The sequence below is a fragment of the Chiloscyllium punctatum genome, chromosome 9 (assembly GCF_047496795.1).
Source record: "Chiloscyllium punctatum isolate Juve2018m chromosome 9, sChiPun1.3, whole genome shotgun sequence".
In the NCBI taxonomy this organism is placed as follows: domain Eukaryota; kingdom Metazoa; phylum Chordata; class Chondrichthyes; order Orectolobiformes; family Hemiscylliidae; genus Chiloscyllium; species Chiloscyllium punctatum.
Window position 1 is genome coordinate 38095557 of NC_092747.1, and position 23521 is coordinate 38119077.

Sequence of the window (23521 nt, forward strand, 5' to 3'; positions counted from 1 at the left end):
TCAAAAATCTCATACTTGTTTCCAAATCCTTATCTCTGGGAGCTTCTCCAGCCTTACAGCTCCCCAAGATATTTGCTTTCAGCCAATTTGGACTATGTAAGCATTCCCAATTTTGAATGCTCCCCATTGGTAGTGATATATTCAACTGTTAAGGTCCTAACAGTGGAATTCCCTCCCTATATCTCATTAAGATCTTAAACCTCTCGTCTAAGCTTTAATTTATCTGGCTTGTAATTGTATATAACTTAATGTTAAATTTTGCTTGATAGTGCTGGCAATGAACCATTAGATGCTTTACAGTATTAAAAGTGCTATATAGATGCAAATTGTTTTGTTGTTTAGTGAGTAAAATATGTAAGCACATTGGAAATTTCTTGTGCTTCAGACTTTGAGATGAGATTGTCAGGGTGTTTGAATAGAATGTAATCCTGTATTTAGAGGGACCTACAAGTTCTTTATTTAATTATTCTTTGTGTTTTTAAACAATTTATTTAAATCATAGAATCCTTACAGTGTGGAAGAATGTGCTGGATAATGTAGCATCACTTGTATATGTTTAAATGTTAAATACTGCTTTCAAGCATATAGGCATGCCACTTCTCATAAATGTGTCATGAGAGATATGATTTCTAAGCTAAATTCAGCCTCTCACATAATCTCACACAAGGTCTCTTTGAATGCAAGATTTTACATTTTCTTTTTCCACATGCACACCCAGTAAAGATCTGCTCATGTGAACTGATTGGGAAGAAGCTGGAAATTAGGCCTACCAAAGCACATTACTGTGTTGAGCCTGGGACTTGATTACAGATTCGTCCATGAGAGAGCTCCATGCTGAATATAAACAACCCACCCATACAACACACACACAACACCCACACAAAAGAATGGCACTAAACCTTCCAGGAGAGGCTCACATTTGTGTGAGCAGGCCCAGGAATGTTTGATCCTGACGTTGCTACAGCTAAATAGGAGTAATATAATTGTTGTAAAGAGTGTTAATCTATTCAAGATTAAAAATGTCATTATTTTGAGTTCATTAAATAACTGTCAATCTATATATTTAGGTTTAGTAAATAGTTAGCAACTCATGATTTTTATGCCAAATCTCCTAATGTTTAAAGGCAATTTGGCTAAGTACATGAATAAGAAATGTTTGGAGGTATATGGCCAAGCACAGGTAGGTGGGGCTAGTTTAGTTTGGGATTATTGTTGGCATGGATGAGTTGTACAGAAAGGTCTGTTTCTGTGCTGTATTACTCTATGACTCTAAGACCATGTAACTGACAACCTGTGAATTTAACATAAGAGCAAAGGAAATAGGAACAGTCATTGGCGATGTTGTCCTTGGACTTTGCCATTCAATGAGACCACTCTTACATTATTCAGAAAGAAGCACAAGATATCAATAGAAGATCTTACAATGTTTACTTGCTATAACATAACAAATTTAATTAAATGTTTCAACCTGAGATAAAATCCAAAACTCTAATTATGAGTTTTGATGTGATGCTGTTCAGATGATGCATCCTTTATTATTTTGAATAGAGTTCACTGAAGTTATTAAAACATAGGGGCCCAACAAAAACAATCATTAGCTTCTACATTTCAGGATGTAAATATAGGTGAAGGAGCAGCACATCTGGTTTTAAATTGAACATCAAAGCATATTCATGATGCATAATCTTTCTTGCAAAATTGAAATTAATTGTCTGAAAATATTTCCTTACAAATTGAAGATTGGTGCTAAAATATTCATACTGAGAGGCTAAGATTCCACAGATTTTGCAAAAACAACCATTGGCATGTGAAGTGTTTGTTCAAAACATAAGTTTAATTACCAAAGAGATGCCTTATCAGTTCTTCTTTCCTGTTTCCTTACAGCTTGTGAGCTGGAAAACCCAGCACTACAGAACCCATTGTCTGTTTTTGCCAAAAAAACTTTATTAGTAAATTATCTATAAATGCATTACCAAACATTTCAAGTTGGACAATAGAGAAAATAAAATAAAAGCTATCAAATTTTACATTGGAACATTGTGCTGTTAGGTGCCTTCACCCACATGTTATGGATCAGACCAGACCCCATCAAAATATATTAAGAAGATATTCTAGATGCTAACTTTTTCTGATTTTAAAGGTGAGTATAAGACATTACATTGCAGATGCAATTCAATTGGTCAAACTACTTATGACTAAAATAAAATACATTTTATTTTAATACTACCAACAAAATACAGACAAAATAAAAATAAAATAAAAGAATGAGCATAACTGTAACTCTGAATGCTTAAGAAAATAATGGATATATTCCTATTAATTAACTGTTCCAATATAGTAACATCCCATAAACACACCCTTAGCAAAGATAAATTCAGTAAAATAGATTATCTCACGTGCAATTCTAGCAGCAGGAAGTGTACCCCAACTTATAGCTGTAACAGAGAGAGGAATGAGAGCTTCCACATCCAGCTTCAAGATCCCTGCAATGCAGAAACCTAAAACTAAAAATCCTGGCTCTATGGGAGCTTGACCCCACCCAGTCAGGCTGCTTTTATTGCTCCAACTTTTAAAAAACCCAAGCCTTCACAAGCTGTTTAATGGATTTGAGTAGACTGTTCAGTGCCTCTGTCTCAACCTTTCTTCATTAAACAAAATCCAGGACAAAATGCACCTCTTAAAACCGTAGTATCGTCACATGTCCAAAATTGGACATTTATTAAATATGACAAGAAGTTATTTGCATTCCAATATGAGTTATGAGAGTTCTAAAAGTTAACAGACCCTCAGGATATTATGGCAGATAGGCCTTAGACAGTGGCCTTTCATTACTATGCCTTCAATGTATCCCTCAGCATGTAGTCCTGAACCTTGGAATGTACCACTCTGGAACACTCCGTCGAGAACAACTCTTTGCACTGGAGAATCAAAAGGTTTCAGGCAGACCAAATAATGTATTTCACTGAGTTGATGGTCTACTATTTGGCAGTTGATGTTTATATCGGTGTATGTATCCCAGGGAACACGCCATGAAGCACAGTCTCCTGCATCACAAAGCATCTCAGGATGAACCACTGTATCTCTCTCTAGACAATTTTTGCAAAGGTACTTTCCAGAAGGAGATGTAAATGGCCTTTTCATTACCACAGCCATCTCAAGGGCAGAATGAGGTGGCATCGAGAGTGGGGTGTGCATGCATCATTTTAGTACTTTGTTGTTTCATATGATAATATGAAAATGGTACCTGCCCCACTCACACCCACTTCATCTTGATGAGGGTGATAACATTAGCAATACAAGTCCATATCAGAGGTATGCAGTGTACACAGATAATTGCATCAGTATCTAACGTTAATTTGTTGCTAGTACTAGTAATTTGAATCTTGCTGCTCCAGTTATTGTACTTTCCTAAATGTACAACTGAATATGGAGTCGCCTCCACCAGTGTGACTTAAGGAAGCAATTTTCTCAAAGAAAAGACAAAGTGAAAAAGTGGTCTTATTCACATAGGATCTTCCAGGAACACTGTTACTACCCAGGCTAATAGTAGGTTTGTGTATTTTGCCTGCAGTTTACAAAGGAGATGCAAACAGAAACATTTGCAATAGCATTAATGATTTAATAATACAAATAGAAATTAATAGGTTTCCTCTAATAATTGTTAAGAATGACAGAATAATTAAATTTTGGAAATATGCGTCAGGTTATTTGATTTTTAGAAGAGCTAGGCAAAATAGAGAAGGAATTGGAGTGGCCCCAATAATGATGAGTGGTATAAAGACAGTGGAGAGAAGGGATCATGGCTCAGAAAATCAAGATGGAGAAATACTTTGCATGGAGTTAAGAAACAGCAAGGGGAAACAAAATACTGATGGGAGTAGTCTACAGGCTGTTTATCTGTAATTACAATAGCAGGAAGAACATTGATGAAGAAATTGGAAATGAAAGGAGGTGTGCAACATCACAGAGTAGGGAATGTCAGATTGTGTCGGGTTGAGGTGGGTATCAGATGTCACGCTAGGGAAACTGTTAAGTCAGGGGCTGGTATCAGGTCAGAGTAAGGTTGGGATAGGGACTTTCAGGACAGGATGGAGTTGTCAGGTTAGGTGGGAGGTACTAGGCCTGGTGATGTCAGTGGGCCGCAGGGATGAAGTGGGGCAGGGCTGTTGTGATTTAGGTTTTTAATTGTTTCATGTATTCTGGGCAACCATTAAGTTTCAGTGAGTTGGAACCACTGGCTGTCTCTAACTTTAAATCTCCAATGTTTTTGGAGGGTTCCAGACACAAAGGAATTGCTCATCAGAATTTTCAATGTTTTTCACTATCTACCAGGTAGTAGTGAGGACCCAGAATTTTCATTAAAGTTCCATGTAAGTCATTGGACACAAAATATTCTCTCTCCACAGATGCTGCCATACCTGCTGAGTTTCTCCAGTAATTTCTGCTTTTATTGCATATGGCCAGCATCCATTGTATTTTGTGTTTCTTCAACTGAACTGTGATCGATTTCTGAAAAGCCTTTCAGTTGAGCCAAGGATTCATGAAGGATGTTGACCCTGAACTTCCTGGGGAGTTATGACTTCAAATGCTGTTTACAGTCGTTTAATTGCTGCTTTTTAACTTTTGATGAAAACTTTTGATGCCCTCAATGCAAACTCAATCACAGGGCAATACTATGTGAGGAATTCTTCCAGACATTAGATGTCTAAGAAGGTTTTTACTTCTCATGCCTTTCAGGATCCGTTGTATTTCCAAAACAGTAATTGTATTCCAACTAGTGTTCTTCATGGTGCTGTTGAGATAACACATCAGTCTGTCTGTTTTTTCTGTCTGAAGTGAATCAATAAGAATCTGCCATGTGACTTCTGACAGCATTTTTAAAAATACTGTGACTATTTTAGAACAGTGCGTTTGTTGTGAGTGCTATCGTCAGGTAGAGAAACAAGTATACATGCTCAAGAACACAGTGTTGCAGTGTTGTCATGACCCAGTTACAGGGCACAGGAGCTGTTCATGGTGCTACCGATGTAATTACACAAGTACGTACTGCTGCTGATTATACTGAATTCTAAGGGGCTTGATTTGAGCTCAGGCCAGATTTCTTAGTAACTTAAACAGGAATCAAGGTGCTTCTTCTTCCTTAGCAGCCACTTTCCCCTTGTCCCACCTGGGGTGGATTGGCATGAGGAGCCAGAATGGACTGTGAGAAAAAGCTGAGGCACCACTAAGTAATGAACGCATAACTGATTACTCTGAAATAAAAGTGGGAAATCTGCATATAAACTGGTATTGATGTCACTTACACGTGGAACATGATAACACCAACAGTGCACTCGGAGGCAGATTCCAAAGACTTGTGACAAGCTGATGATTCTGGCCCTATCTGTATATGTACCAACAGCCATTTTATCAGCCATTTGGGTGTTCAGAGTAATAATAATCCATTCAAATTAACCATCTTTATAAAGTACAGAATATAATTACATATTTGTGATAGTACGTTGTTCTTCATTGTTTCTTCTGTCTCTTTCACTCAGTCCCACAGTCTGTCAGGAGTATAATGGAATGCTCTCCACTTTCCTGGGTTAGTGCAGCTACAACAACACTCAAGAAACTTGACAGTACCCAAAACACAGAAGCTGCTTGATCGGTACCTCATCTGCCACTTTAAATATTTATTCAATCCACCATCTGCACAAAATGGCAGCAGAGTGTGCCAACCACAAGATGTATGACAGCAACTCATGAAGGGTCCTCCAAATCCACAACCTCTAGGAATTAGGTAGACAAGGGTAGTAGATGCATGAGATCATCAGCAAGTTTTCCTCCAAGCCGCACACTATCCTGGTTTGGAACCAATTACCATTCTTTCACTGTCACTGGGTCAAAACTTTGGATCTTTCTCTTATTAACACTGTGGCTGTGCCGACACCCCGTGGACTGCAGCAGTTCAGTGAAGTGACTCACCAGTACTATGTCAAGGGCAATAGGGATAGAAAGTAAATGCTGACCTGGACAGTGCCCATATCCAGTGAACATAGTCATTTAAAAATAAATTATGATCATCATTTACTGAATTCGAAAATCCTCTCAGTATGATTTTGACAACTGTAAAAACCCTTTCCTCTTTTACTCTAATGTTGCTATTAACTTTTGTTGTTAGTTGTGGTTTCATCACTTTTCCATGGAAGCTTTAGTCCTAAAGATAGTGTATATTTGCATTTACTACCCTTATCTATCTATTTGTAGCAAGTTATGCAATAATTCTTTGATTGCTTGTTGCTTTTCTGCCATCAAATGTTTGAATGAGGTTTTCTAATTTAGCATAATGAATTCATTCTCATACTTACATAGTTAAAAATCATACAACACTGTGTTATAGTCCAAAAGTTTTATTTGGAAGCACTAGCTTTTGGAGCGCTGCTCCTTCATCAGGTGGTTGTGGAGAATAAAATTGTAAGACACAGAATTTATTCTCCACACCACCTGATGAAGGAGCTGTGGTCCGAAACCTAGTGCTTCCAAATAAACCTGTTGGACTATAATCTGGTGTTGTGTGATTTTTAACTTTGTACACCCCAGTCCAACACTGGCATCTCCAAATCGTACTTACATAGTTTGCTTTGTTCAGACATAACTAATTACTTTTGGAACTTAATAAGAAACTCTATCATGTTATGATCACTTTTTAAATTATTTGTCCATCGCTAGAGACTCCTTTACTACAAGGCTATTAATTAGCCCTTCCTTATTTAACAATACTAAATCTAAAATATCCTGTTCCTGAGTTGCCTTTTTTGACACACTATCTTAAATAAATCTTGCATAAGTTCCATGAGCTTGTACTTGACCCTACTACTGCTCAATTAATAACCCTCCCTCCTCTTGTCAGGCCTGCTCTGTCCCACACCCTAACATGTCATTATCCTGACCCAATACTTCTCCCCCACCCTGTCCCTCAGCTTGTTGGGCCCAAAACACCTTGCCCGTCCATACAAACTCTATCCGACTCAACACCAACACCACAACCAACAGTCCTCAACCCAATGCAACCCAACCCAACACAGGCCTCTCTCCCACTCATAGACTTACATCGCTACTTATTCACCGGCCACCCTATCTCCTAAGGCACATAGCTACCTCCCTCCGCCCCCACACCAACCTACCTTTCCCTTCAAATGTAGTGATCTTCAACAATAAAAACAGAAATTGCTAGAAAAGCTCAGCAGGACTGGCAGCATCTGTGGAGAGAAATCAAAGTTAATGTTTTGGGTTGAGCCACCCTTCCTCAGAACTCTACAGCATCTGCAGTTTTTTCGATTTTTATGTAGTAATCTTCAAATTATTTCCAGTCCCACCTGCAAATACTTACAAAAATAAAAGAGGAAGGCAATGACTAGAAAGATGATACAGCCCTAGAAAGATGATCCAGGGCTTTAGGTTCCTGGACACTGGGACTGACTCTGGGGAGGCGGGCTCCTGTACAAGCCAAATGGAGTTGCATCTAAACAGAGGTGAGACTGAGTTCCTTGTGGGAAGTTCTGATAGTGTTGTTGGTAAGGCTTTCAACTAATTTGGCAGGGTTGTGGGAATTCAAGAGAAAAAATTGGGGAAAAGTACCATTGATCACAAAATACTTGAAGAGACAGACAGCGCTAGTATCGTGAATATTAAGTTAAGAGAGAAATTAATGATATCTACATCAACATTAATGTGCATGTATATGAAGGCACGGAGTATAGTAAGTAAGATTAGGAAGTCACAGATGCAACGTGAAAATATGATGTTATAGCAACAACAGAGACCTGGCTCATGGAAGGGCAGGACTGGTGTTAAATATTTCTGTGTAGAAGTTGTTCAGAAAAGATGGAAAAGGAAAGAAGGGGGAGGGGTGGTGGTATTGGTTCAGGCGAGTTTTTCCGTATTGGAGAAAGTAGATGTCCCAGAAGGATCAAGGCCAGAATCAACTCAGCTAGAGCAAATAAATTACTTACTTTCTCAGTGCGGTCTATCGACCATTACCTTGTAGGAAGGATCTATAGGAACAAACCTACAGGGAAATTATAAAGATACCTACATTAATTGGGGACTTTAACTACTTGAATCTGGACTAGGACAATGATGGTGTGAGGTCAACAAGGATAAAGCATTTCTAGACTGTGGTCAGGAGAATTTCCTACTGCAGTATGTGCCAGTTCAACAAAGAAGGATGTGTCGTTGAATCTAGTTCTTGGAAATAAGGAAGGCCAAGTAGATAAACTGTCAATGGAGAATGTTTGGGAGACAGTGATCATTGTTGGTGGAGTATGATAGTGGTCAGAGAGTCATAAAGCTGTACACCATGGAAACAGACTCTTTGGTCCAACTCGTCCATGCCAATCAGATGTCCTAAATTAATCTAGTTTCATTTGCCAGCATTTGGCCTATGTTTCTCTAAACTGTTCATATTCATATACCCTTCCAGATACTTTTAAAGTTTGTAATTGTACCAGTTAGCACCACTTCCTCTGGCTGCTCATTCTATACACTCACTACCCTCTGTGTGAAAAAGTTGTCCATTAGGTCCCTTTTAAATCTTTCTCCTCTCACCTTAAACCTATATCTTCTGGTTTTGGGCTCCCCTACCCCAGGGAAAAGACCTTAGTTATTCACCCTATCCATGCCCCTCATGATTTTATGATCCTCTGTAAAGTTACCCCTCAGCTTCCAATGCTCCAGGGAAAATAGCCTTCGTCTATTCAGCCTCTCCCTGTAGCTAAAACCTACCAACTCTGGCAACATTCTTGTAAATCTTTTCTGACCTCTTTCAAGTTTCACAACATCTTTCATATAGCAGGAAGACCAGAATTGAACCCAGCATTTCAAAAGTGGCCTAACGGTCAATCCAGAGTAAAAACAATCCTTTGGCAGAGAGCTGACTTCAATGGGGCAAGCATATTATTGGTTCGATAGACTGGAATAAAAGATTTGTGGGGGAAACAGTAATTGAAAAATGGGCTACCATCAAAGGGGAGAGAGTTAGGGTACAGTGAAGATATATTCCCAACAAACAAATCTAGAGCTCCCTGGTTGACAAAAGAGATAGCATTTAAAATAAATAAGAAACCATATGCTTCTGATTAGTATCAGATATATGTTACCTGCCAGTTTTTTGAGAATTGAGAACAATGAGGAATAGAAAAAATTGAGAGGGAAGATGACAAAACAGACAAGTGAAGCAACAAAGATTGTGACAAAACAACTGGCAGGCGACATAAAGTGGATTCCCAAAGTCTTCCAGATGACATTCCAGCAGATAGCATGAAAAGAAGGAGGAAGATCAGTTATTGAATATATACATGGAGACAGGGGACATGTTTGAGGTATTAATTCAATACTTTACACTTGTCTTTACCAAGGAAGTAGATGCTGCCCAGGCTATAAGGGGAGAGGAGGAAACTGTCACAAGAACGGTTAAAAACTGATAAGGAAGAAGTGTATGATCGATGATTGATACATGAAATGGGATCAGATGGCATGCGCCAAGGATATTAAGAATGGAAAATTGCAGGCAATTGGGCATAACATTTCAATTTTCCCTAGACTCAGGGGAGCTGCCAAAAGACTTGAGAATTGCAAATATCATGCTGTTATTCAAAAATGGTGGCGAGGATAAGCCCAGCAATTATAGACCAGTCAGTTTAACATCAATGCTGGGGAAGTTTCAACAAACATTTATTCAAGATAGAATTAGTAGTCATATTAAAAATAGTGGGTTGATGAGGAAGGGTCTGCATGGACACTTGAACAGGAAATCATTTTAAATTAACTTTCTGGATTTTTAGAAGAGGTAACAGAAAGAGATGATAAGGATAATGATGTTGTTGTTAGCTAATAGAAAGAAGGCACACAAGCAATATGGATACAAAGCTAAGTGATAGAAAAAAGAGTAGTGGTAGTGGTCAATGCATATTTTATGGACTGGAGGAATGTTTGTAGTAGAGTTTCACAAGGTTTAGAATTGAGACTTATTTTTCCTCATTTATATTAATGACACACCTTGGTGTGCAGGGGATAGTTTCAATGTTTGTGGAAGCACTGTAAACTGTGAGGAGGAAGTGTATAGAACTTCAAAAGGGCACAGATAAGTTGGCGGAGTGGCAGATAGGTGGCAGTGAAGTTCAATGCAGACATGGATGAAGGAATGTATTTTATTAGGAAGAACATAGAAAATTTAATGTGGGGGATACAATTGTAAAGGGATTGTGGAACAAAGAGACCAGGATATGTATGCATACTGGATGTGGCAGGACATGTGGAGCCTAGAGTTAATTAAACATACAGAATTCTGGCTTTACTAATATGGGCATGAAGTCCAAGATCAAGGAGATGGTGAACTTGTATGAGACACTTGTTAGACTTCAGCCAGAACATGGTGTACAATGCTGGGAGTCACAAGAGGAATGAAGTGAACATATTGGAGAGCGCAGAAGAGGTTTAGAAGAATAGGTCTAGGGATGAGAAACATTAATTATGAAGACAAACTGGAGAGGTTGGGGCTGTGATCCTTGGAGAGAAAGAAGATCTGTCAGAACTTTTCAAAATCATGAAAGGGCTGGATAAAGTAGATAGGAAGAAACCATTTGCACTCAAGAAAGGAGTCATGATGTTCATTTGGAGAACTGGCACAGACACAATGGGTTAAGTAGTCTCCTTATATGGCATAATACAACATAACACTTCTGTGATTTTGTGATGATGTGGCTATAGAGATTGTAACAGAGTTGTAAGATGAACATAGTGAGAAGTGGAATAAATTGTGAGGAGATATTAAACATTACACTTGGTCGAACAATTAAGTAGATTCTTTTTTTAATTGCTGGAAGATTGGGAAATGTTGGTAATCAGAGGGAACATTTTTATCCTTGCACACAAATCACAGCAAATTAACATGCAGTTCAGCAGGAAATTAGAAAAGCAAGTGATATGCTAAATTTTATTACAAAAGTGTCAAGTTATAAAAGTAAAGCAGAGGAGGATTGAATTTATCATCTTACAGAATACAGCTCAGCTCCTTTTTTCATGCAATGAAGAACTCCACATTTCTAACAGAAGATTCTGATCAGTGCTCCTTCGGAAATACAGAGCTGATTTTCCATTCTGACAATGTAGCTATCTGCAAGCCAGAACAGTCAAGGGAAGCAGTGTTTCTAGCAGTATTCAGATCTGAAAAGTCTGACATGGACAGCCAATTTGATATCCAGTAGATATATAAGAAAAATGTGCAGTTAGAGTGTCAGAAGGGTAGTGTGCAGGGTGTTTAGGCAGGTAAGGTGTCAGATACTCGGGCAAAATTGAGTACTCTAAATGCTGGATATTAGAGTCAAGAGTGTGGTCCTGGAAAAGCACAGCAGTTCAGGCAGCATCCTAGGAGCAGGAAAATCACGTTCTGGGCAAAAGCCCTTCATCAGAAAGGTATTAGATAAGTAGGGTGCCAGATTGGTACATGCCAAGTGGGTAGGGAATAGAATGCGAGGGTGTAGGGTGTCAGGTATGTAGTGTGCCAGTGTGTAATGTGGGAAGGGCATTTCCCAAGGTTGGGTAGGTTGGGGCACCAGAGGAAATTGGATCCTACAAGGGTCATGGTGGTAGTTCTGGCTCCCAGAGTGATGGGATGGCAGGAAGGTTCAGATCCAATGGTGAGGGATGGTTTGCATTGGGTCAAGAGGCATGGCATAGGGAATAAGGTCTTGAGTGAGGGGGTTCAGTTCTTACAATAGAGAAAATAGAGGCATTTGGCTTTGGTGCAGGACAGAGGAAGGCTAGATCATTGTAGGGATACGTGGAATCAGATCTGGAGTAGGTGAATAGAGGTTGGGTCATGCAAGGGGGAAAGGGTTGTTTGGTGTGCTTGATGATATGATATGTTTGAATTACTTCATTCATTCATTCACATAATGTGGGCATTGCTGGCTGAGCCAGCATTTATTGCCTGTCCCTAATTGTCCTTAAGAAGTAGAGTATAAGCTGTCTTCTTGAATTGCTAAAGTCCCTGTGGTGTAGGTACACTCAGTGCGGTTGGTGGCAAAGTAGTCAGATTTTGCAACAGTGAAGCAATGATGATATAATTACAAGCCAGGATGTGTATGGCAGATTGTGGTGTTCCCTTATTTCAGCTACACTTGTCCTTCTAAGTATAAGGTTATGTCTAAAGTAACTTGATGAGTTTCTGTGGTGCATCTTGTAGATGACACACATTTCTGCCACTGTGCATCAGTGGTGGAGCAAGTGAATGCAGAAGTTAGTGGATGGGCTACCAACAAGTGGGTTGCTTTGCTTTGCTGCCCAGTGTTGTTGCAGTGGCACTTGCCCAGGCAAATGGAGACTATTCCATCATACTTCTGATGATGGAAAGGGTTTTAAGAAGTCAGGAGATGAGTTACTCATTGTAGAATTCCCAACCTCTGACCTGATTTGTACTCATGGTATTCATAATAGATGGTCTAATTCAGATCCTGGTAGCTAGTAATCCCCAGGATGTTGTTAGTAGAGGTTTCAAAAATGATAATGCCATTGAATGTCAAAAGGTGATGGTAGGATTCTCCCTTACTGGAGGTAGTCATTGCCTGGCACTTGCATGGCTCAAATATTACTTGCAATTTATCAGTCCACATCTGAATATTGTTCAGGTGCTAAGCAAATCCATGGGGATATGGGCTGACAGATCTCCAGGTCCAGATAGACTTCATCCTAAGCTCTTAGAAGAAGTGGCTAATGAGGTGATAGGTGCATTGGAGTTAATTTGCTAAGATTTGCCAGATTCTGAAAATGTTTCACCAGACAGTAAAGTAGCAAATTTAACCCCACTTCAAAAATGGAAGGGGAAGAAAAGAGAAAATAAAAGGCCATTGGCTTAAATCAGTCAGGGGGAATGCGTTCGAACTGATTATTACAGATTTATAGTTGGACATTTAGGAACACTCAACGTAATCAGGCAGAGTCAGCTTGGTATTACCAAAGGGAAATCATGCTTAACTAATATATGAGAGTTCTTTGAAGGAGTAACATGTGTTGTGGATATCCTAGGAGAAAGTGAGGACTGGAGATGCTGGAGATCAGAGTTGAGAGTGGGGTGCTGGAATAGTGGATTGTGGGTTGTTGATATTCTGCTTAGATTTCCAGAAGGCATTTCATAAGGTGCCACATCAAGGATAATTGTGTAAGGTAAAAGCTCATGGTGTCATGGGTAACATTGTATCATGGATAGAAGAAGATTGGCTGGCTGGCAGAAATCAATAGATAATGCATAATTAGCACTTTGGTTAATTGGCATGATGTGTCAAGTTGAGTCCCATAGGGGCCTGTGCTGCAGTCTCAATATTTTACAATTTAAATCGCCTACTTTGATGAAGGAAGCAAAGTTGTGGGAGATAAATTTGCAGATGACATAAAAACAGATAGGAATTTATGTTGTGAAGGAGACAAAGAGTTTGCAAATAGATTCAGAGTCATAGAGTGAAAGAGATGTACAACATGGAAACAGGTCCTTCGGTCCAACTTGTCCATGATGACAAGATGTCCTAAACTAAGCTAGTCCCATTTGCCAGTACCCGGCCCTTATCCCTCTAAACCCTTCCTATTAACATGCTCATCCAGATACCTCTTAAATGTTGTAATTATACCAGCCACCACCAATTCCTCTGGCAGCTCACTCCAAACATGCACCACCCTCTGCATGAAGACGTTTCCCCGTAGGTCCCTTTTAAATTTTTGCCCTCTCACCCTAAACCTATGCCCTCTAGTTCTGGACACCCCACCCCAGAGGAATTGTCTGTTTATTCTATCCATGCCCCTCCTGATTTTGTAAAGCTCTATAAGGTCACCCCTCAGCCTCCGACGCTCCATGGAAACAACCCTAGCCTATTCAGCCTCTCCTTATAGATCAAACCCTGGCAACATCCTTGTAAATCTTTTCTGAACCCTTTCAAGTTTCGCACCATCCTTCTGATAGAAGAGATCAGAATTGCACACAATATTCCAAAAGTGGCCTAACCAATGTCCTGTACAGCTGTAGCATGGCCTCCCAACTCCTATACTCAATGCTCAAAGCATTAGAAATATATGCTTTTCTAATAACGGAAAGCATACCAAACACCTTCTTCACTATCCTATCTATCTGCAACTCTACTTTCAAGCAACTATGAGCCTGCACTCCAAGGTCTCTTTGTTCACTCCCCAGGACCTTACCATTAAGTGTATATGTCCTGCCCTGGTTTGCCTTTCCAAAATGCAGCACCTCATATTTATCTAAATTAAACTCCATCTGCCACTCCTTGGCCCATTGGCTCATCTGATCAAGATCCTGTTGTACTCTGAAGTAACATTCTTCTCTGTACACTACACCAGCAATTTTGATATCATCTGAAAACTTACTAACTATATCCATTATGTTCACATCCAAATCATTTATATGAATGACAAAAAGCAGTGGACCCAGCACCAATGCTGGTCACACGCCTCCAGTCTGAGAAGCAATCCTCCAACACCACCCTCTGTCTTTTAACTTCAAGCCAGTTCTGTATCCAAGTGGCTAGTTGTCCCTGCATTCCATGACATCAAACCAGTCTATCACAAGGAACCTTGTCAATGTGCTTTACTGAGGTCCCTACAAATCACATCACTGCCCTGCCCAACATAGTTGAGTGAGTGGGCAAATATCTGGCAGATGGAGTATAATGTGGGAAAATGTGAAGTTGTTCACTTTGAAGGAAGAATGAAAAAAGCAATGTATTACTTAAAGGGAGAACGGTTGCAGAATTCCAAGGCACAGAGGGATTGAAATGTTCGGAACTATGTCAATATGAAGATACAACATGTACTTGAGAAGGCTGTTGGAATGTTATCCTGTGTGACAATAGGAATTGAACACAAAAGTAAGGATATTATGTGCCATTAAGCATAAGCTTTGGTGAAAGCACATCTTGTAAATTGTATGCAGTTTTGGTTCCTAATTCAAGGAAGGGTGTAAATGCTTTGGAGATGATTCAGAGGAGGTTTACTAGATCATAAAGTGGAAAAAAATGGGTAGTATAATGAGGATCGGTTGACAGGCTGGACCTGTTTCTGCTGGAATTTAAACTGGAGAGGTGACTTGAAGTGTATAAAATCCTGAATGACCTTGACAAGGTGGATGTGGAAATTATTTTTCCTCTCTTGGGTGAGTCTGGAACTCGGAGGTACTGAAAATTGGAGTCACCATTTTCAGACAGAGATGAGGAGAAATGTTTCTCAGAGGATGCAACTTTGGAACTGTCTGCCTCAGAAGGTGGGGGAAGCAGGCTCAGTGAATATTTTTAAGGTGGAGGTAGTTAGGTTCTTGTTAGGGCAGGAGACTTAAAAGTTATTGAGAGTAGGATAGAATATGAGATTGAAAACAAAAATAGAGCAAATCTTATTGAATGGCAGGACAGGTTTAAGGTGCAAATGGCCTTCCTCAACTCCTATTAATTCTCCAATGATTGCAAAATCTAGATTGATGAGATAGAGGCCTTAATATTAACTGTACTGGTACACTCCCCTCACACAAATAATGGACATGATTTGGAGATGCCAGTGTTGGACTGGGGTGCACAAAGTTAAAAATCACACAACACCAAGTTATAGTCCAACAGGTTTAATTGGAAGCACTAGCTTTTGGAGCGCCGCTCCTTCATCAGGTGGTTGTGGAGGGCACAATTGTCAGACACAGAATTTATAGCAGAAGTTTGCAGTGTGATGTAACTGAAATTATACATTGAATAATACCTTAATTGTTTGTTGAGGCTTTCATCTGTTAGAATACTATGATAGTTTCACTTCTTTCATGTGTAAATCACAAAACCTTTTTTTAAAGTTGCATTCTGCAGTTAACTGTAACAATGGGTGTTAGCTAGACAATATGTTGAAGGTGTTAGCCCCCTCTGTTCTCTGTCTTTACCATAATGTTTAGACTGATTGTAAACTAAAAAGTGAGATAACAGAGTTTTACATGAATTCATGCAGTTTTTGAGCGAAGTACAATGTAACTCTGCAAGTCCAAATTCACCCCACAAACGTATGTGTATATGTATATGTGTGCATCTGGGTCTTTGTGTGTGTGTGTGTGCCTGTCTGTCTGGGTTGGGCAATTGTGAGTGAGAGAGAGAGAGAGTGTATATGTTTGTGTATGTGAGTGTAGATTGTCTTAAGTCTGTGAGGGGGTTCATGTGTGAGTGTGGGAGTGTGTGTGTGTCTGTAGGAGTGTGTGTGTCTGTAGGAGTGTGTGTGTGTCTGGGGTGGGGGGTTGTGAGTGTCTGTGAGAGAGAATGTATATGTGTGTGCGTGAATGTAGAGTGATCTAAGCCTCTGAGAGGATGCATGTGTGAGTGTGGGAGTGTGTGTTTAAGTGTCTACGTGCGTATCTGTGTACATGTGTGTCCGTGTGTATGTGTGTGTATAGGAGTGCCTGTGTGTGTATGTAGGAGTGTCTGTATGTGTGTATAATGCAATGTGGTCACCTGTAGTATGACATGAACCCAAGGTCCTGGTTGAGGCCCTCCCTATGGGTACAGAAGTTAGCTATCAGCCTCTGCTTGGCCACTTTTCGCTGCTGCCTGTCCCGAAGTCCGCCTTGGAGGATGGTCACCCGAAGGTCCGAGGTTGAATGATTGACCGGAAGAGATTGAAGTCCTGAGCAAGGGTCTCAACTTCTGCCCCACCACCAAAATGGACCTGTTAGTTCTTGCAGCAGACACGGAGGAGTTTATCAGATGAATGAGAGTCCGGGAATTCTTTCAAGATGCCAGCAATGATCCCAATGAGCCCACTGATGAACTGGAACAGTCATCACAGGGATCTGTAGAGGAGTGAACAAAGAAGGTGGCAACTTGGACCCCACCGGAGGGCCGCTACCCTGGGCTTGACATGTATGCTCAAACCATCAGGAAATATATAAATGCCAGTTTCATCAGCCGTACCCACAAGGTAGAGCAAAATATCACCCGTTCACAACGCAATGCCATCCAGGCTCTCAAAACCAAGCACAACATTGTTATCAAACCAGCAGATAAAGGAGGAGCCATTGTCATTCAGAATAGAACAGATTACTGCAAGGAAGTGTACCGACAACTGAACAACCAGGAACACTACAGGCAACTACCAGCTGATCCCACCAAAGAACACACCTGTGAATTAAACACAGTGATCAGAACTTTGGATCCAGTCCTTCAGAGTTCCCTATGCTCTCTCATCCCACGTATTTCTCATCTAGGTGACTTCTACTGTCTTCCAAAGGTACACAAAGCCAACACACAAGGACATCCCATGGTATCAGGCAATGGGACCCTATGTGAGAATCTCTCCGGCTATGTTGAAGGCATCTTGAAACCTGTCGTACAGGAGATCCCCAGCTTCTGTTGCAACACTACGGATTTCTTACAGAAACAGCACCCACGGACCAGTCGAACAGGGAACATTCCTCGTCACAATGGATGTTTCGGCGCTCTACACCAGCATCCCCCACAATGACGGCATCACGACAACAGCCTCAGTACTCGACACCAACAACTGCCGATCTCCAAACACCATCCTACAACTCATCTACTTTATCAACCAGTTCTTCATCCAGACACATGGAATAGCTGTGGGGACCAAATTTGCACCCCAATATGCCGACATCTTCATGCACATGTTCAAACAAGACTTCTTCTCTATGCAGGACCTCCAACCAACATTATACACAATGGGGAAACCGAGCAAAGGCTACAGCAACGGATGAATGGGCACTGCACAGCAATCAACAGACAGGATTGTTCCCTCCCAGTTGGGGAACACTTCAGCGGTCCAGGAAATTCAACCTCGGACCTTTGGATGATCATCCTCCAAGGCGGACTTCGGGACAGGCAGCAACAAAAAGTGGCCAAGCAGAGACTGATAGCTAAGTGAGGTAAAAACGGGAAGGCCTCAACCTGAACCTTGGGTTCATGTCACACCACAGGTGACCACCATTGCACTATACACACACACACACACACACACACTCCTACATACACACACAGGCACTCCTATACACACACATACACACATAAACACGGACACACATGTACACAGACATTCACGCAGACACTCACACACACCCTTACAGATACACACACTCCTACACTCACACGTGCATCCTCTCAGAGACTTAGACCACTCTACACTCATGCACACACATATACACTCTCTCTCACAGACACTCACAACCCCCACCCCAGACACACACACACACCCACACTCACTTATGTATCCCCTCACAGACTTAAGACACTCTGCACTCACATACACACAAATATACACTCTATCTCACTCACAGCCTCCCCTTCCCAGACAGACAGACAGACACGCGCGCACACACACACACACACACACAAAGACTCAGCTGCACACAAATACACATATGTTTGTGGGGTGAATTTGGACTTGCAGAGTTACATTGTACTTCGCTCAAAAACTGTATGAATTCATGTAAAACTCTGTTAACTCACTTTTTAGTTTACAATCAGTCTAAACATTATGGTAAAGACAGAGAACAGAGGGGGCTAACACCTTCAACATATTGTCTAGCTAACATTGTTACAGTTAACTGCAGAATACAACTTTTAAAAAAAGGTTTTGTGATTTACACATGAAAGAAGTGAAACTATCATGGTTTTCTAACAGATGAAAGCCTCAACAAACAATTAAGGTATTATTCAATGTATAATTTCAGTTACATCATACTGTAAACCTTTGCTATAAATTCTGTGTCTGACAATTTTGCCCTCCACAACCACCTGATGAAGGAGCGGCGCTCCGAAAGCTACCAATTAAACCTGTTGGACTATCACTTGGTGTTGTGTGATTTTTAACAAATATTGGAGTCTGGGATAGACGGAATGACCATCATATGAAAATCAGATGTTCACTGAGGTAATCATCGGTCTTGCTGATGATGAGATGTTCTTAATTACATTCCAAGTAAGGTGTATGAAGTTTAGTTCTTTATCACTCAGTTTATTGAGCTTCAGGAGTGCTCCTTTCCCTCAAATGGTAGCTAGCTACCTGACAAAGGAGCAGAGCTCCAAATCCTTGTCCTTCCAAATAAACCTGTTGGACTATAACCTGGTGTTATATGATTTTTAACTCTGTTACATATGACTATAATAATGCATTACTGCTCAGTCTCCCAAATTCAACTCTCCATAAATTAAAGATCATTCCAATCTCTGCTACCTTGCCCGAACTCACATTAAGTCCCATTCACACATTATTCCTGTACAACATTCCCTCTGATTTTTTTTCCGACTGCATAGGTTTCTGAGGTCCATGCATGGCAGTGACTTCCAGAATCCGATGTCAATGCTGCAATTGCTGCGTGTGGAACTTTGGAGTAACTGGGTTTATTGCTCCTATACTTATTGTTCTACACTAGCTCCTTCTTAAACAACACTTTGATTTTAAAATACATGTCCTGGTTTTCAAATCTCTCCATGTGCTGGCTCCTCCCTCTCTCTGTAATCTCTAGTTCTACAGCCTTTCTGAACTCTAATTCCAGTCTGTTGAGTGTCTCCGATTCTTAATCCCTCCATTATTAGTGATTGTGCAATCAGCTGTATAGACCCTAAGCCACAGAGTCTCACCCTAAAACTCTCCAGTTCTCCACATCACTTTCCTTCATTAATATCATTAAAACCTATCACATATATTAATGTTTGGTCATTTGACCTTGCCCAGCATTAGCTCTGAAGGTCTATTTGAGAGGTACATCACAGAATGTATAAAGTTAAAAATCACACAACACCAGGTTATAGTCCAGCAGGTTTAATTGGAAGCACACTAGCTTTCGGAGCGACGCTCCTTCATCAGGTGATCTCACCTGATCAAGAAGCGTCGCTCCGAAAGCTGGTGTGCTTCCAATTAAACCTGTTGGACTATAACCTGGTGTTGTGTGATTTTTAACTTTGTACACCCCAGTCCAACACTGGCATCTCCAAATCACAGAATGTATGGCAGTAACCAGAGCTCTCTAACTAACTGGACACAGCTGGTGGAATGCTGTCACCTTGAATGAGGACAGCAGGTTTGTGCTTCATGGTGAGACTGCCATTCTTATGTGGATACACCTCAGTTATTCTAGTGATCTGTTGGAGGAAGCCCTTCTACGTGACATGCCTACAAACCAAAAGCTAGTAATCTTCTCTTCCAAATCTGCTGTACCATTGGTTCACCTCTATAACACCAACAATGCAACTACAGAAGTGATGACAGCTGTCATATCTAAATTCAAATGTAAATCTATTTGCTTCAGCAATTGGAAACTCAGGCATTGGACCTAGCAGTATATCATGGAGTCTGATTGAGAATTAATAAGAACTTTCTTCTTCTAAATATTCTTTTGTCCTATCTAAATTTACGTACAAATAAATATACGAATTAGGAGCAGCAACAGATTACCTGGACACTCGAGCCTGATCTAACATTTAATTAAATCATTGCTGATTAACTTTACTATTTGAGCCTGTCCAAACTTTTGTCACAAAACAACCTGCCCAATCCAGGTATTCATCAAGTAAACTTTCTCTGAACTGCTTCCAATGCATTTACATATTTCCTTAAATAAGCAGACTAATATCATATGCAGTACTCTTAATGTGGTGTCATCAATGCCCTGTATAACTGAAGTATAACCTCCCTATTTTCTTATATAATGTTCCTCAAAATAAATGATAGAATTCAATAGCTTTCCAAATTACTTGCAGTACATGCATACCAGCTTTTGATGATTCACGCAGTAAGACACCACATCCCTCTGTATCTCAGAGCTCTGCAATTACTCACCATTTAGCAGTCAAAATCCTAGAATTCGCTCCCTAATGGAATTGTGGGTCAACTGACAGCAGATGGACTGCAGCAGTTCAAGAAGACAGCTCAGTACCACCTTATCAAGGGCAACTAGAGTTGGGCAATAAATACTGGCCAGCCATGTGGGGCCCATGTTCCACAAATGTTTTTTTTCAATTAGGTAGTATACATTATTTTGTTCTTCCTGCCAAATGGATAATTTCATATTTTTCCTCATTGTAATCCATTTATAGAAATTTGCCCATTTATATAACCTATCTATGTCTTTCATAGCCTCTTTATGCCCTCTTCACAAATCAATTTTGTACCTATCTTTGTTTCATCAGCAAATTTAGCCACAATGTCTTTGGTTTCTTCATCCATGTCATTTGTATGAATTGTAGAAAGTTGAGGCCTATTCCCTCTGGCACATCGCTCATTACATTTTTCCATTCAGAAAATGACCTATTTATGCCAACTTTCTGTTTCCCATTAGCTGGCCAATGTACAATCGATACTAAAATGCCACCATCGATACTAAAATGCCACCCTCTTTGTCATGATCTTTTCACTTCCACAATAACTTTTGATGAGTCTCCTTGTTAGTTCCTCACATAAGACTAATAAATTGATGAAAAATGTTTGACCTTTCACAAAAAAATGTTGATTTTGCCTAAATCCCTTGAATTTGTTATGATTTCCCTACAATAGAAACCTTATTAATAGCTTCAAAAATCTTCCCTATGACATATGTTAACGGACTAGCCTGTAGTTTCTTGCTTTCCCTCACTTTGTGAATAAAGGAATGTTTATTATTTTCCAATATAATGTCACCTTCCTTGAATCTAAGGAATTTTGGAAAATTAAAATGAATACATCAATAGTCTAACTAGCCATTTCTTTTTTACCATAGGATTAAGTCCACCAGGGCTTGGGAACTTGACAGGCTACAGCTCTAACAATTTCTTGCAGTCCTCCAATTCAAATTTTTCTTTCTTGTTTGTGTAGTGATTGGAACGAGGTCAGCCAGGTGGACACCATAGAATATGAGTCCCTGATTGGGACTGTTAACCTGGTGCAAACAGGGAGTCCTGGCTGACAGATATAAACAAGAGTGTCAGGGGTTTTTTTTCACTGCAAGAGCCCACTCTGAGTTAGCTGGGTCAGTGTCATGTACAATGCACGTGTAAATAAAGGACCTTAATGAAGGATACTAGCCTTTGTGGAATTATTTCAGTGGTGACAAGAGAAAAACAGGCCTTGAAGAGATTTACTCACAACAGTGTTTTTTGAGTTGGGATAAGCAGTTCTAGCATCATACCGTTCTTTGGGAAGCTTGTCTCATTTGATCCTGCCGTTGAAAACTGGGCCCAGTGGAAAGAATGTGGTATTTTTTCCAGGTAAGTTACCTTGAGTCAAACATAGAGCAATGGGTAATTCTCCTGACAGCTTGTGGACCTTCAGCTTTTTCAGTCATTAAAAGCTTGACCTTCCCTGGGGCACCAGATACTAAAACCTTTCAACAGTTGATGGATTTACCTAAGGTATATTACAACCCCAAGCCTCCTCTAATTCTGAAATGCTATCTTTTTTATTCAGTAATTTGAGAACGGGAGAATCCGCATCAGAATTTTTTGCAAGGTTAAAATGACTGGCAGAGGCATGTGATTTTGGTTTAACCCTAAGTATCTATAAGAATAGTAAAGTGGTAATAGTAGGGAATTTGAAATTTCCAAACGTAGACTGGGACTGCTTGAGTGTTAAGAGCTTGGGTGGAGAGGAAATATTAAGTATGTACAAGAAATTTTTCTTATTCAGTATGTGGATTATCTACTAGAGAAGAAGCAAAACTTGACCTTCTCTTGGGAAACAGGTAAGGGCAAGTGACTGAGATGTCAGTAGGGGAGCAGTATGGGACCAGTGATCATTATTCTATTAGTTTTGAAATAGTGATGGGAAAGGATAGACCTGATCGAAAAGTCAAAATTCAAAATTGGAGGAAGGCAAATTTTGACAGCATTAGGCAAGAATCTTCAAAAGTTGATTGGGGGGCAATTATTCACAGTTAAAGGGACGGCTGGAAAATGGGAAGCCTTCAAAACTGAAATAATGAGATTCCAGAGACACTATATTCCTGTTAGGGTGAAAGGTAAGGCTGGTAGGTGTAGGGAATGCTGGAGAAATTGATTAGAGAAATTGAGGTTCTGGTCAAGAAAAAGAAGGAAGTATTTGTTGGGTATAGACAGCAGGGATAGAGTGAATCCCTAGAAGAGTATAAAACAAGTAGGTTTATACTCAAGAGGGAAATCAAGAGGGCAAAAAGGGGACATGAGATAGATTTAGCAAATAGGGTTAAAGGAAATACCAAGGTATTCTACAAATACATTAAAGGCAAGAGAGTAAGTAGGGAGAAAATAGAGCCCTGTAAAGATCACAAGGCCACCTGCATGTGGGGATGGGGGAGATACTAAATGAATATTTTGCATCACGGTTTACCATGGAGAAGGATACGGAAACTAGGGAACTTGGGGGAATAAACAGTGATCTCTTGAAAAATGTACATATTACAGAGGAGGAGGTGCTGGATGTCTTAAAACACATAAAGGTGGATAAATCCCCAGGACCTGATGAGGTGTGCCCCACAACTTTGTGAAAAGCTAAGGAA